The sequence below is a fragment of the Lotus japonicus genome, chromosome 1 (genome assembly GCF_012489685.1).
Source record: "Lotus japonicus ecotype B-129 chromosome 1, LjGifu_v1.2".
Lineage (NCBI taxonomy): Eukaryota > Viridiplantae > Streptophyta > Magnoliopsida > Fabales > Fabaceae > Lotus > Lotus japonicus.
Genome location: NC_080041.1, coordinates 123,321,950 through 123,335,514, shown reverse-complemented (window position 1 = coordinate 123,335,514; position 13,565 = coordinate 123,321,950).

The following is a 13,565-nucleotide window of genomic DNA, read 5'->3' as shown; positions in this document are numbered from 1 at the left end:
TGATAGTGAGTTAAGTATAAAATTGAAAAATATTTTAACGATATTTCATATGATTGCTAGAGATGATCAAGGGAGGTTATTGAGCTTTTGAAACAGACTGGTTATCCCTTGCTCAAGCGTGAAAAACTTCGTTGTGCTCTCCATCATATTTCAATGATTTTGTTCAGGATTGTAGGTTCCTATCATCTTGTTTCCATGGGTGTTCACTTGCCCGTGTGTAGAGATCCGGCAATGAAGCGATGAATTATATGTCTAGGCTTCATCTCATAGTAGAGTTTCGATTGAAAAGGGTCATGTTGGTCTCTATCCTATTTAATCTGCAGATCTTTGTAATCCAACTATTCTTCGTGAATGAAGTTTGAAGTTAGTGTCAATTTTTTGTAATTGTTAAAATAAAATAAAAAGGTTAATTTAAACATAGTATCTATTTAGATACACTCGACGAATGACTCCTTCTCATAATGAGATTGTATATAACAGATCATCATTCTGGTCAACATATCCAGACTTCCGACTCGGTGCAGTTTTAGGGTAATCCCTACTAGAAAGTAGACTAGAAAGTAGTAGGAATCTTCAACTCAGTTTAGTAAGATCTCCTGGGTTGTAGTAAGGACAAATGACAAGGGCGATCTTGCTTGGCGCGAAGGCTGCTGGTTCATGATAGTATTAATAATTAATTAATAAATTGATAAAATAAATAAAATATTTTAATATTTTTATTAATTATTACTCAAGTTAAAAAAATTATATGTAACAATAATATTAAATCTTAAAATTAGTTAAATATGATGTTAATTGTTTCTTTTTTATTTTCAATTATGAATTTGATAATGGGTGGTTTCTTTTGTAGGAGTTGTACATACTTATAAAGAAACAAATGTCTTAGCGGATTATCTAGCTAAGATTGAGTGTGGTAGAGCGCAACCTTTATGGGAAGTGCTTGTACCGTTTAACTCGGGTTGCTCTTTTATCAAAGAGTAACTTTTGTCTTTTCCTACTTGAGTGGGATGATTTCAAGGTTTATCATTCAAAAAATTTCTTGTTCTATATATATAATCCTTCTCAAAAGGGGGTTAGAAGTCAGACAAAACTGATTACAACCCAAAAATCAAACAACTCAATAAGGCACCCACATGGGAGAAAAAACAAACCCCCAAGGAAAAACCTAACAACTGAAGCCGCAACTAGAGGGGGCAATCCAAAAACAATGCAAAACACCTAGCAAAACTTCCTCTATAGAAAAGAACAAAGCCAAACAAGTGACAGAAAGTCTCGGCATTAGCACAAAGGAGCTAGCACAAACCTCCAACCCTACGAAGATCTGCACGCACAAATTCGGGTCACAATTTGGTTCAGAGAAACCTCATTTGTATAATCATACACCATGCCCAAATTTTCCCCATCAAAAGGGCACTCCTCACCTTAATCAAACCCAGTCAACTAGATCCCGCTTATGTCTTCCCCCATTTCACTTTTGTGGGTCTTCCTCAACGTCAAGGTATCTTTGCAACAACCTCCACTCCATAGAGAGAGAGAGAGAGAGAGAGAGAGAGAGAGAGAGAGAGAGAGAGAGAGATGCCTCTCCTTCCCCTTAGTGTTTTAAAGAGCATGAGAAGAAGGAAGCACCACGAAGCTATCAGAATAGAGGATCCCACCACAATAGAGATTGAATCAGCCATAAGCGAAGAACATGAACCCCAGGACGAGAAAAGAATTAAAGAGCTCACGAAACCCGTTCCAAACAAAGAGAGAAGGAACGACTTTCGGGGAATTAAAGAGCTCATGATTCCGAACCAGAAAACTCTCTACCTACCAAGGCATTGAGCCACCCACCAACTCCGTTGAAGCACCTCCCTACCTGCTTGATACGTCCCATGTTAAATAAGTTTGAGCGTTGCTATAGACAAGACTCTTTGCTTGCACAACGACGCACGATGCATGTGATTCCGTTTTGTTATTAATAACAAATCTTATTTTTAAAAGTAAAAATTCTGCAAATTATAAATAGAATTTCAGAAGGAAAAAAAAAGATATTGATTCGTGCCAATTAGCATTTTTCTTTAGGTTTTTTTAGAAAAAAAGAGCAATTTACTCTAAGGATAATGATGGAGAGCACGAGGATCTAAGCACGATTGGAGCACGAGCCCGTTTCTGGCGGTTTTAAACCGCCATAAATGTGTAACGCTTGCTGTTTTCCCTGGCACAACAAACTTAGTGACAGTTTAGAACCGCCAGAAATGTATAAACCTTGGGTTTTTTTCTGGCACCACAAGTTAGTGGCGGTTTAAAACCGCCACTAACTGCTACTCGTGCACTTTCGTACCACATCCTGTCGTACCATATAGCACTGCTCTTACTCTAAATATTTACTTAGTTATACAATTTTTTTTTACGGAAACAAAGAAGTTAAAAGTCAACTAATAATTTAAAGTGGTCACGTAACCAAAAAACTTTTAAAACCTTTTTGGTCTTGTCAAATAACTACTTAATTCCAAAAGCTTAAGCTGTTGGCTAAGGGTCACTTTAACGGTTTTATATTATATTCTAACATGCCCCCTCACGCAAGAGCCCTTTGGGCTTGAAGCGTGGATAAATGCACATGCCCGCCTACCATGTGCTTAATTAAATCCCACTTTTAATTAGAAAGTGAGGGGAGCAAGGATCGAACTCTAGACCTCTCGGCCATAGAGGCTCTGATACCATGTCAAATAACCACTTAATTCCAAAAGCTTAAGCTGTTGGCTAAGGGTCACTTTAACGGTTTTATATTATATTCTAACAGGTCTCTTAATTATTTTTAAATAAGGACAAGTGGGTCATTTTTGCTTACCTGTTTTTGTTATTTTTCAGTCCTTGGGCTTTTCTCCATCCCACCACCACAGTCTTCCCCACCTCCCTCTCCCGGCAATCTGGATCAAACGTTTCCGAGGAAGAGGAAGAGTGCATATAACTTCCTTTCATGTTATTAATTAACTTTGGAAAGTATGATTTATCATCTCTTATTGTGATCAAATGTATCTTTTTCTTTTCATATCCGAACACACTAGTAAAAGAAGCTACGTGCATGCTCTTCTACCACTAAAAAGAAGTCAGTGTCTGTCATATTTTGATACATATGAAAGACTATTACCCCAAATTGGAGCATTTCCCTCGAAGTTAAAATTTCGTTCACATTTTTACCATAAATGTTGAAGATAAAGTTAGTATAAAAAAGTGAAAAAAAGCACACACACATAATTGCATTTAGCTGCAGATCAAGTGGGGAAAAGTGGGAAAAAACATGAAAATTACCTTGTTAAAGTAAAGAACCCATTGGTGGACCAAAGATGACATGGACCTGGCAGGAGCATTTGACCTTGAGCCAATGAGGTCCCATGAAGATGACTGTTTACTTAACTTAAGGCACTATTGTCAGGTATTGGAAATCAGCAGTAGAATTGGATTGCTTTTTGGCACTGGAGAGTGATTGCCGGGTCCGGCCCCTACTATAAGCCTCTTGGTGTTAGAGTTGAGTGAGAGTGAGAGTGGGAGACAAATTTCTAGGTCCCTATGATCTAAACTGACCTAATATGCACGTTCCAGTTGTTCACTTCTGATTCCTTACCTGACCAAACCTTCATCAACATTTGAATACAAACTTTCGTTGGTAATTAAACTTTTTACATTATTATAAAATGGTTTTGTATATCATGGATTAAGAAACTAATACTCTGTTTGGTAAAGAAGGGAGAAAAAGAAAAGAGAGAGTAGAGAAAAGAGAATATGAGTAGATCGAGAAGAGAGAAGATGAGAAATATAGTACATTTTTAGGTTATTTGATATGATAAAAAGAGAAGAAAGATAGAGAAGAGAGACCCCTAACTCGCCTAAATCAAGCTAAGCACTCACCCATCTCTCCAAACCAATTTGGAGAGACCAAATTCTCTCCTCTATCTCCCTCCTCTCACCTACCAAACACACATACTTTCTTCTTCCTGCCCCTAACTCTCTCTTCTCCGTCTCTCTCTACCCAAACCTCCATCTACCAAACAAAGCATAAAAGGGTTTTCTATTACTATTATTAGCTCCAACTCAAACGGTCATGTCGAGGATTTACAACCATGTAAACACTGTGTTGGTCGATAATGATGATAAAAAAACCTTATCTCATCCAACATTAAGTCGAGTAAAAGCAGAGCCGGCACAATTAATTACTTAAAGGTTGCCCAAAATTAAACATTGTGTCGAAGGTTAGTCATGATAGCCTCACCAAATTTAAATGCTTCAACCATAGTTCATTTCAAACTCTATAAGTTTGAAGTTTGCTCGTTTAATTACATAAGCTAAGCTAGCATTTCTCATATGCTTACTTATTGTTCTTCTTAGATAATGAGTTCTCTCTCTTTGATCTTAAACCGACTTAAGCATCCGGCTGCCTTATGCAGGTACCTCCTTTGTCGTGCTCCCTCATGCATGCACATAGCTTGAGATCACTACAAGGAGATTAGAGGAAGCCTCAACTTGATTTTTGGAAGAACATGTTATAGATTATTTTTAGCATATAAAATGCATATTGTAAATAATATATTCTAAATATTGTATTTTATAATGAGTAAACACACAATTCAAAATAGAGTTGCCTTATACACAACTCAACTATTTTTTTTTCACAAGTTTGTGAAACCAACAAGACAATTTGGTTTTTGTCTACGCGAGTGGATTAAGAAAAATATGATTTACAAGTTAAAAAGATTTATTTATAAATTAATTTGATAGCATAAAGATATTTTAATATTGTAATTATTTTTTGAAAGGTATTTCATTGTAATTATCATGTAATAAATGTTAGTTGTAAAAGCTCAAATTTCATAAGCGAATCAATTTTTAATATGGTCCATCATAAAATTTCATGAACAATCATTTTTTTTCCCAAAGAATATTATGCTATATCTAACATATTGAGATGATAATAATTGACAATATTTAGAAAATTTGACAGGTCATTCAACCGATCGAGGCACTAATTCAAGGTTCAGAAGTTCAATCGGTGTCAAACAGTGGTCAAACCGTTAGTAATTATATAAAATTATTATTATTTATTATAATATATAATATATTTACGCAATATATTAATAAAGTTAGAATAATTAAATTATGAACTATCATAAATTATTCATCTTATATAATATATATGATCAAAATAACTAACAAAAGATTGATTTTTTTTTTAAATTTTAAAAAATGTTAGCAGGTTCAACCCGATTGTTAGCACTAGTTCTTTACTAGGTTCAGGCGGTTTAACCAGTTCTTGACCGATTCAATTTGATTTTGGATATTTAATTAAATTTTTTCACATGACCAAACCAATCATCATACCGGTTCACGATTGGACCGGTCTGTCCGATGTACTTTCTAAAAACTAATAGTTGCACAAATATTATTCTCCATTTGAACCTTTCATGTTATGAGTAATGATAGGCCCATATGGTTTTCACCAACATTTTTTCGATATATGATATTTAACGGTAGTTTTGCAATTAAAAATTGCTGCTAAATGATGTGTTAGAAATATGTTGTGAAATATTGAGTTATTTTTGTTAAATCTTTCCACACGTCTTGTAATTGTTTACCTAGTTTGCATCATCATCAATGTTGACAAATAATGAAACTAAGTTGCAACCATAGTTTCACATATTAAATCTTTTCAATTTTCATGTATAGCTATTGGGCATCAAAGTTGTTGTTAATGAATCTTATCAACCAACCGAGTACGATATATTTGCCTTTGTTCTTACTTGAAACTCATGTCCATAACCAAGATTCAACAACTAAATTAATTAAACTTTCAAAAAAAAAAAACTAAATTAATTAAGGTGACAAATTAGCGGGTGGCTGTTTTCTTTCGTTCTAGAAAACGATAATTGTTCCTGTCTTATGATGTTGTGTTCTCATATGACGACTGAGACATGATTTGGGGAATCCTCTCATTTTAGCCAAGCGTGAAACATCTTTGTTAAGAGGGAATCATGTAGGGACTAGTACACGTGATGCTCACAAGGTGATCACACGGGCATATTATAGTGGAAGAAGTGTAAGCATCTTGACTCTTACATTTGATCCTAACAAAAGTGCTCAGTCTTGACGTGGACAATACAAAGGCACCTAAGATAAGAGTGTATCCTATTCCTTCGGGTGGGCGGCGGTGATATGTGAACCATCAAAAGGTGTCAAGACGCAAGACGTCTGCTTTTATGGGGGTTTCAAATTTCCACAAGATGGAAAAGTTTGAAAAAAAAAAATTAAAGCACACTTTTGTAACAGTCTAAAGCCGCCACAAACATAGATGAAGCGGACATCATTTACTGTACAGTGGTGCATCAATCATTTTTTTTTATCTTCTTCACACTACAAGAGTGTGTCGATTTAGTGTCAAAATTTAGTGTTTGCCCAACGCTGACACTTATTTCTGCTAGTTTAGCATCGACTAAACTAAACAAAGCTAACACAACGCGTTAGAATAAGGAGATACGTTATTTAACGTTAGCGCCAGTCAGGCTGACGCTACTTAGAATTGGCTAAGGCCTAAGTCCACTGAAGCCTACTCAAAAGGTGACGTAACTTCTTTTAGTCACAGAGCACTAGCCAAATCGTCTCTAAATGTTAGGCCTAGATCCTATGGCCTAGAGTATAGCCGACTCCTTTGTTAGAGATTTAGGATCATCGTTAACCTCACGCCCTAACTCTCTCGCCCGCGCTCCTTTCCCCCTCTGCTAGCTTAGCTTTGTTGGCTAACAAAGTTGTTAGTGAATTGTTGCAATTAGTTAATTAGTTATCTAGTTGTAGCATGAGATAAGATATAAATATAGGAAGGGAGGTCAGGGAGGAGACCTAATTTTGATGAGTGTATTTTAGGGGAGACATTTCTTTGCTAATGTCGTCAAAAAAATTATTGACACTTGGTCTCGTCGGTAACTTACCAACTGTGGTGACCGTTGGTAAATTATTGACAAATAACACCATCAGTAATTTACCGATAACTTTATAAAAAACCTCACACAAAAATTGTTGACAAAGCCATTACCAACATGATAACAATTGGTAATCCGTCAAAAAATTGCGGTTACCGATGGATTTTAATTGATCCTTACCAAAGGCGAAAAGCCAACATGAAGAAGTGTTTTCTTGTAGTGAAATTGTAGCCAACTCTTAACAAAATTAGTCATTAATCTCGAAGTCCGTTTAAAGCAGTAAAGCATGTTTCTAGTGGTAGATATATTTCTCCAAAACATTTCACCCACAATTATGTTTCATATGCAAAATGAAGACTCACACTTTGTAACCATAAAACATATTTGTATTTAGTGCCGACGCATTAACTCATCACCCATCCCTTTTGCTATCACTAAGAAGAGGAAGGGAGCAATCAGAAAAATGGATGGAAGTGTGTATGTATCATAACTCCCTTATCATAACCTCTTGGGCATTTTGAATTCCTCAGTCAAACTCCGATTTAATAGAACGCACACTAAAGCGGTCTTTTCCACACAACACTTAACCCGTTTAATTCCCTTATTACAAAAACTCATTCTAATTACTTCCTCCGTTCCTAAATATAAGACCTATTCCAAAAAATTGCGCTTATTAAGAAAGCATTTAATGTGACTACTTAGTGTATTGATTTTTTAAAAATGTATACATTCTTCCCTATTTACCCTTTGTCATTTTCTCTCACTAATAATCATTGCATTTATACCAAAAGTCATAGTTAGTTGGATTAGTAGTAATTAATGGTAGGTGGTAACTTTGGAATTGAAAACATACAATTAATATGAGAGATAAATATGGAAGAGTACAAAACTTTTTGCTAGATTATTGTAAGATGTCTTATATTTAGGAACATGAAAATTTTGAAACTAGGTTTTATAATTAGGAACGGAGGGAGTAACATATTACACATGAATTTTCAATAAATAGAATGAGAAGTCTTATCAAAGTCTATTTTTGAACAAGTAACAATAATTTTTCCTTCTTCGAAGAGCGCCATTCCCAACCTCATTTACTATCAGAACCTCATATAGCACATTCCTACCACTTACAAAGAGAAATTAAATTTCTACTATGAAATTTCCTACCACTTTCCTTAATCTCCCTGCAACACTTTTTGCTATAATATTATATAGACAATCTCTGACTTTGGAATTTAGGCTAAACAGAAGAGTTACATCCATTTGGCAATGAACCATGAAAATGAAATTCATTCATCATGCATCCTACCGATATCAATACTTGGATATGCCAAAATTCTTTTGATAAATATGATGTGGTCCTAGACTCCTAGACTTTTACTACCCTCACATTCCCAAACAACAGCTTTAATTTCCTCGACTTCAAATTTTTCTATTAAGAGACCATTTCCCCTGTTATCTTCTTTGAAGTTAATCCCATCTAACTTTGACCACTCCCTCCCACTTGTTTTAGTTAATTTTTGTCTTCAAAGTACCTTTTCATTCTCCCTCTTAACTTTTGTAGGTTATTCAAATCATTCATTACCCAACTCTATTCCACTTATTAACACTCACTACTCTCTATTCTCTTTCTCTCTCTCACATCTCTCTCGCCATATATATATTAGGTTGTTGGCTCAATATTTTGGCCCAAGAAAGAAAAGAAACGCATTCGGCCCAAAGCATCTAAGGTAGTCGAATTCGGACTAAAGAAAGGAAAAGGAAAATGCACCAAGCTAAGGAGGCAACCGAATTCGACACTAGTAATTACTGCTAAACACAGGCACATGTAACACGTGCCGCATTGACCAAGTCAGATTCTCACCACGTTGGTCGAAAACGTGGCCAAGAAACGGTTGAGGCAGTTGAAGAACACGACTCCCACCACTACGCATGAAACTTCCGGAGCAAGCATCAGATCGTGGGGAATCAGACCCACTAACCCGTCTAACAAGGAAGAAAACCGCCAAGGACACACGGGACATGAAGCTCTATAAATAGGAAAATCTAATTCAGAAAAGGGGTTCCCAACTCAAACTCTGAAAAATTCACCAGAAAGCTCTAATGTCCGCATCAATGAGACTCAAGGAGCAAGACGTGATGATGGAGGAGTACGTTGCAGAACCAGCATTTTAGTTTTCTTGCATTTCAGCTTGTCAATTTCTAGTTCCTTTGTGCAGTTTCTTGTCGAAATTCTATGTTTCTCGTAGTTTTCACGTTACTTTGATTTATTTGACTTCTTTGTAATTGACCCATGTTTAATGAAATCTAGTTTCACTTGACTTGTTTGCTGTTGTCGAAAAAACACTCACTCACACACAACACTTTGGCAAAGCGTTTTCCCAAAAGGACCCTGAATCTAAACTTCCTTTAGTCGAACTAAGAGGATATTTGTTTACCAAAGATCCGTGTAAACAAATTGGCACGCCCAGTGGGACCGTTTTTGTGAAAACTAAGTTTTACAGAAGCGTTTTGTGTGTTTATTGTATTGCATGTTACCTGGTATTTGTTACTTGCTTTGATTTACGTGTTATATGCACCTAAGAAGTGGTAAGACTGTGAGTATGGCAAGCAATCGAGGAAGAACTTCCCCCCAAGGGTCTAACGTGGGCAATCAGGGCAGTCCCGGGGGAAGTAGCGGTAATGAAGAAGTGTCTACTGGGATGGGGCCTGCACCACCATGCCAACCCAGAACGTGGCAATTTCTGCAGTTGCAGAAATGCCTGTATCTACATCAGCGCAGGCACAACTTGTTCCAACGGTTACAAGAGGAGACATGCCTTATGGTATGCCTATATCTGTGATGCAAGGCATACAGGGCACGTATTCGACGTTCCCTGAGAATGTTCCCCCATTCAGCATACCCCCCTTTGGGGCAAATGGAACAATGTTGAACTTAGGGAGTAGTCGAGTTAGTCCTCCTGGCCCTATTCCTGGGTCTAGTTCACAAATTTATTTGTCTACAGGTATGAACACTGGATCACTTCAAGCAATTAGGCAGCAAGTCGATGATAGTAACCATGAAATGGTTAACATGCTATCTCGGCAGATAGGCGAAATAATTAACCATGTGCTCCAAAACAATAATGCCAATAATCCGCATTTGGCTCGTCAGATGGAACGCTTGGCTACGGCCCTGGGGGCACCGGTCGAGATTCAACCGGCACCAGGGGTTAACCAAATCCCATTGCCTAACCATGTCCCTGCTCCTGTGCGCTATCAAGCGCCACAACACCAAGATATGGGAGCAAACCCTTTGTTTAGGGGGAATGAGGCAGCACCATTGCAAAATGTGTATATGGTGAACAGGGAAGAACATGCTGATGGTGTGCTAGAAAGAATTCGACACCAAAACGCTGGGGGGCAACAAAATGTTGCTGGTGTAGTGGAACAACTGTTGAACCAACATGACTTCAACGTGGGTTTCGCGAATAGACCCCATTTTGTGTCGGCCTTCACAGAAGAGGTTCTCAAATCCGAACTTCCTCGAGGCTGGAAGGTCCCCAAATTCACTAAGTTCTCTGGGGATTCAGGAGAGTCCACTGTAGAACACATAGCTAGGTACCAAATCGAAGCAGGAGATTTAGCCATCAACGAAAACTTAAAAATGAAGTACTTCCCGAGTTCTTTAACTAAGAACGCGTTTACCTGGTTCACCACTGTTGAAAGATTTTTTTTACACCGAACCACTTTTGAATCCTTCAAGATTCAATTGTAGTATAGCATAGGGTTTTTGTCGTATCCGCAGGGAATTGCTAATACAAATGCCGTTCTCTAGTAAAATTACCCAAGCAATAGATTTTCAAAAGGTTGATAATTGTTTTGGTGACCAAAACACATTCAAATTAAACAAAGCAAGAGTAAAACAATTGGATATCAAGATGAGAAAGCTGTTGGAATTGGACTTCACCGTTTAACTACTAGTGTTCTATGATTCTATATGGAAATTCATTCCTATTTATGATTCATCTACACCAATTCTACCCTACTTCATTGATTCCTCACATGAGTGGATATCTATAACTTACTTTCCTAAACATTGATTCCTCACATGCATAGCAAAGTTAAGTTATCTTTAAGCTTAGGTGTTTCAGTGACTAGCAACGCCTAATTCCATTCCTAGACATTAGGATTACTAGATGATTAACTCTATGTCAGACTCTAGACGCCGTAGCTTCCGCTCTTACGCCGAATCAAGCGATATGTTCTAGGTGCGCAACTAAAACATAACATTAAGAATAAGAGAAAATCATTGAATCATGTAATAGAAACGATATTTTCATATAGAAATCAAGAGAAACACATCATAGTTAAAGGCTACATCCAAATCCAACAAAAGGGTTTAGCAATCCATTTCCATGGATTCTTTAAGGCTTACAAAGGTGAAGAAGATAGTTTGGATCTCTTTGATCATCCATCGACGTGGGAACGCTCGGCGGACATCACGGATCATCATCATCTTCTTGTTTCTCTTTGTAAGCCTTAAAGCATCCATGGAAATGGATTGCTAAACCCTTTTTGTTGGATTTGGATGTAGCCTTTAACTATGATGTGTTTCTCTTGATTTCTATATGAAAATATCGTTTCTATTACATGATTCAATGATTTTCTCTTATTCTTAATGTTATGTTTTAGTTGCGCACCTAGAACATATCGCTTGATTCGGCGTAAGAGCGGAAGCTACGACGTCTAGAGTCTGACATAGAGTTAATCATCTAGTAATCCTAATGTCTAGGAATGGAATTAGGCGTTGCTAGTCACTGAAACACCTAAGCTTAAAGATAACTTAACTTTGCTATGCATGTGAGGAATCAATGTTTAGGAAAGTAAGTTATAGATATCCACTCATGTGAGGAATCAATGAAGTAGGGTAGAATTGGTGTAGATGAATCATAAATAGGAATGAATTTCCATATAGAATCATAGAACACTAGTAGTTAAACGGTGAAGTCCAATTCCAACAGCTTTCTCATCTTGATATCCAATTGTTTTACTCTTGCTTTGTTTAATTTGAATGTGTTTTGGTCACCAAAACAATTATCAACCTTTTGAAAATCTATTGCTTGGGTAATTTTACTAGAGAACGGCATTTGTATTAGCAATTCTCTGCGGATACGACAAAAACCCTATGCTATACTACAATTGAATCTTGAAGGATTCAAAAGTGGTTCGGTGTAAAAAAAATCTTTCAACAAAATGGCGCCGTTGCCGGGGAATTGCGTCAATACAAAAGCATTGCTTTAGTTTTGTTACTTTGAGCAATTGTGAATATAGTTTTGATTTCAGTTAAATTTTCCTTGTTGTTACTAATCTCTTGTGTTAGCTTGTGTTTTCTTGTTCATTCAATTGACTAGCTAAAGAGAAAATAGCAACAAGAAGCTTCTGAATCACCCACTTCCAAAGATGCAACAACCATCCTTAAGAGATCAGGTAATGTGGTGTGATATTTGTTTTGATACTCACTATGTGGGTTATTGTCATTTCCAGGAAGAACAAGTTCCACCACCACCATACCTACCATATTACTCCCCAGAACATGATAAGATTGCTAGGCTTGAGGATACCTTGGTCCAATTCATGCAGATTTCAATAGTTAACCAAAAGAATACCGAGGCTTCCATCAAGAACCTAGAAAATCAAGTGGGACAGCTAGCACATCAAATAGCTGAATATGGTAAGGTTGTTGTGGAAGCAAAAGAAATTGAGAAAGAAAATGAGGAAGAAGGTGAGGAGGAAGAAGAAGTAAAAGAAAAAAATGAAGAAAATGATCCACCAATTCACAACTCACCTCCAAATTCTCCAAAGGGTTTAGCAATCCATTTCCATGGATGCTTTAAGGCTTACAAAGAGAAACAAGAAGATGATGACGATCCGTGACGTCCGCCGAGCGTTCCCACCTCGATGGATGATCAAAGAAGTCCAAAAATATCTTCTTCTCCTCAGCTCTATGAGTTCTCTGTTCTCTTTCCCTAATTTTTCCGCACTCATGTAAAATACGATGGTGGGTTCTTTTTATAACAGCTTTGTTCGCTCAAGCGGTCCAAAGTTCGCTCAAGCGAACTCTTTCTTTAACGTGAAGGAAGAACTGGGAACCGCCTTTCAACCGCTCAAGCGAACATTTGTTCGCTTGAGCCAACTTCAGAGCCAAACACTTAAAACCTTCTGTTGCAAGATGGCTTGAGCAGACTTCCGAGCCAAGCACTCAAAACCTTCTGTTGCAAGATGGCTTGAGCGAACTTCTGAGCCAAGCAGAATTCTTTGATGCTTTCTTATGATTCAAGCCTCTTTGAAGCAAATCTTCATTCCCAATTCATTCCTACACCAAAATTTGATAATTAACACTTAAATTCTACATGAAATTCTAGTAAACCATATCTTCACAATTGAGGGTAAATTTGATATCTATTTCACATTTCTAACCTAAATAAGTGCCCAAGAATGATATGAAAATTAAGTAGATTTGACACTTATCAACTCCCCCCAACTTGAAACTTTGTTTGTCCTCAAACAAATGGTACCGATTATCAAAAAGCTATAGACAAGGTTCATTCAACAAGCATGGTTTCAAAACTCTACACACGA